Here is a 3,669-nt window from a genome sequence, read left to right as displayed (position 1 = left end):
GAATCTTAATGTCCTAGCTCATGTCCAAGGCACCAAAGCCAGCTAAAAAGTCAATAATCCATACCTAAAACTTGAATTGTACTACTTCTTACTGGCTGTTACATCAACTTAGAAGCTTCATCTGTGTTCTACTATGGTGCTTTTAGAGTCTCCGCATACCGCAGCACGCGACATAGCTTTGCAGACGATAAGTACAACCGCTTCAGAGAGAAGAGCGGCCAATGTGACGATCTGGCTTTAAGTCGATTCGATAACAAATGACGAAAACGGACGGATTTCTCTGGTTTTTACTACATATGAACACTTTTCACACTCTTCCCTGCAACTCGGCTGCTAGTCCTCCTTTCATGCAGATTCTTAAAGTCCTAGCTCATGTCCAAGGCATCAAAGCCAGCTAAAAAGTCAATAATCGATACCTAAAACTTGAATTGTACTATTTCTTACTGGCTATTACATCAAATTAGAAGCTTCATCTGTGTTCTACTGTGGTGGTTTCAGTGTCTCCGCCTACCGCAGCATACGACATAGCTTTGCAGACGATAAGTACAACCGTTTCAGAGAGAAGAGCGGCCAATGTGACGATCTGGCTTTAAGCCGATTCAATAACAAATGACGAAAACGGACGGATTTCTCAGGTTTTTACTACATATGAACACTTTTCACATTCTCCCGTGCAACTCGGCTGCTAGTCCTCCTTTCATGCAGAATCTTAAGGTCCTAGCTCATGTCCAAGGCATCAAAGCCAGCTAAAAAGTCAATAATCGATACCTAAAACTTGAATTGTACTACTTCTTACTGGCTATTACATCAACTTAGAAGCTTCATCTGTGTTCTACTATGGTGCTTTTAGTGTCTCCGCATACCGCATCACGCGACATAGCTTTGCAGGCGATAAGTACAACCGTTTCAGAGAGAAGAGCGGCCAATGTGACGAAATGGCTTTAAGGCGATTCGATAACAAATGACGAAAACGGACGGATTTCTCAGGTTTTTACTACATATGAACACTTTTCACATTCTCCCCTGCAACTCGGCTGCTAGTCCTCCTTTCATGCAGAATCTTAAGCTCCTAGGTCATGTCCAAGGCACCAAAGCCAGCTAAAAAGTCAATAATCGATACCTAAAACTTTAATTGTACTACTTCTTACTGGCTATTACATCATCATAGAAGCTTCATCTGTGTTCTACTATGGTGCTTTTAGTGTCTCCGCATACCGCAGCACGCGACATAGCTTTGCAGACCATAAGTACAACCGTTTCAGAGAGAAGAGCGGCCAATGTGACGATTTGGCTTTAAGTCGATTCGATAACAAATGACGAAAACGGACGGATTTCTCAGGTTTTTACTACATATGAACACTTTTCACATTCTCCCGTGCAACTCGGCTGCTAGTCCTCCTTTCTTGCAGAATCTTAAGGTCCTAGCTCATGTCCAAGGCAACAAAGCCAGCTAATAAATCAATAATCGATACCTAAAACTTGAATTGTACTACTTCTTACTGGCTATTACATCAACTTAGAAGCTTCATCTGTGTTCTACTATGGTGCTTTTAGTGTCTCCACATACCGCAGCACGCGACATAGCTTTGAAGACGATAAGTACAACCGTTTCAGAGAGAAGAGCGGCCAATGTGACGACCTGGCTTTAAGTCGATTCGATAACAAATGACGAAAACGGACGGATTTCTCAGGTTTTTACTACATATGATCACTTTTCACATTCTCCCCTGCAACGTGGCTGCTAGTCGTCCTTTCTTGCAGAATCTTAAGGTCCTAGCTCATGTCCAAGGCAACAAAGCCAGCTAAAAAATCAATAATCGATACCTAAAACTTGAATTGTACTACTTCTTACTGGCTATTACATCAACTTAGAAGCTTCATCTGTGTTCTACTATGGTACTTTTAGTGTCCCCGCATACCGCAGCACGCGACATAGCTTTGCAGACGATAAGTCGACCGTTTCAGAGAGAAGAGCGGCCAATGTGACGATCTGGCTTTAAGTCGATTCGATATCAAATGACGAAAACGGACGGATTTCTCAGGTTTTTACTACATATGAACACTTTTCACATTCTCCCGTGAAACTCGGCTGCTAGTCCTCCTTTCATGCGGAATCTTAAGGTCCTAGCTCATGTCCAAGGCACCAAAGCCAGCTAAAAAGTCAATAATCGATACCTAAAACTTGAATTGTACTACTTCTTACTGGCTATTACATCAACTTAGAAGCTTCATCTGTGTTCTACTATGGTGCTTTTAGTGTCTCCGCATACCGCAGCACGCGACATAGCTTTGTAGACGATAAGTACAACCGTTTCAGAGAGAAGAGCGGCCAATGTGACGACCTGGCTTTAAGTCGATTCGATAACAAATGACGAAAACGGACGGATTTCTCAGGTTTTTACTACATATGATCACTTTTCACATTCTCCCCTGCAACTTGGCTGCTAGTCGTCCTTTCTTGCAGAATCTTAAGGTCCTAGCTCATGTCCAAGGCAACAAAGCCAGCTAAAAAATCAATAATCGATACCTAAAACTTGAATTGTACTACTTCTTACTGGCTATTACATCAACTTAGAAGCTTCATCTGTGTTCTACTATGGTACTTTTAGTGTCCCCGCATACCGCATCACGCGACATAGCTTTGCAGGCGATAAGTACAAACGTTTCAGAGAGAAGAGCGGCCAATGTGACGATCTGGCTTTAAGTCGATTCGATAACAAATGACGAAAACGGACGGATTTCTCAGGTTTTTACTACATATGAACACTTTTCACATTCTCCCCTGCAACTCGGCTGCTAGTCCTCCTTTCATGCAGAATCTTAAGGTCCTAGGTCATGTCCAAGGCACCAAAGCCAGCTAAAAAGTCAATAATCGATACCTAAAACTTTAATTGTACTACTTCTTACTGGCTATTACATCATCATAGAAGCTTCATCTGTGTTCTACTATGGTGCTTTTAGTGTCTCCGCATACCGCAGCACGCGACATAGCTTTGCAGACGATAAGTCGACCGTTTCAGAGAGAAGAGCGGCCAATGTGACGATCTGGCTTTAAGTCGATTCGATAACAAATGACGAAAACGGACGGATTTCCCAGGTTTTTACTACATATGAACACTTTTCATATTCTCCCGTGCAACTCGGCTGCTAGTCCTCCTTTCATGCAGAATCTTATTGTCCTAGCTCATGTCCAAGGCACCAAATCCATCTAAGAAGTCAATAATCGATACCTAAAACTTGAGTTGTACTACTTCTTACTGGCTATTACATCAACTTAGAAGCTTCATCTGTTTTATACTATGTTGCTTTAAGTGTCTGCGCATACCGCAGCACGCGACATAGCTTTGCAGACGATAAGTACAACCGTTTCAGAGAGAAGAGCGGCCAATGTGACGATCTCTCTTTAAGTCGATTCGATAACAAATGACGAAAACGGACGGATTTCTCAGGTTTTTACTACATATGAACACTTTTCACATTCTCCCGTGCAACTCGGCTGCTAGTCCTCCTTTCATGCAGAATCTTAAGGTCCTAGCTCATGCCCAAGGCACCAAAGCCAGCTAAAAGGTAAATAATCAGTACCTAATACTTGAATTGTACTACTTCTTACTGGCTATTACATCAACTTAGAAGCTTCATCTGTGTTCTACTATGGTGCTTTTAGTGTCT

Source organism: Schistocerca gregaria, unplaced genomic scaffold (genome assembly GCF_023897955.1).
Source record: "Schistocerca gregaria isolate iqSchGreg1 unplaced genomic scaffold, iqSchGreg1.2 ptg000280l, whole genome shotgun sequence".
Classification (NCBI taxonomy): Eukaryota; Metazoa; Arthropoda; class Insecta; order Orthoptera; family Acrididae; genus Schistocerca; species Schistocerca gregaria.
Note: the sequence above shows the minus strand (reverse complement) of the source record.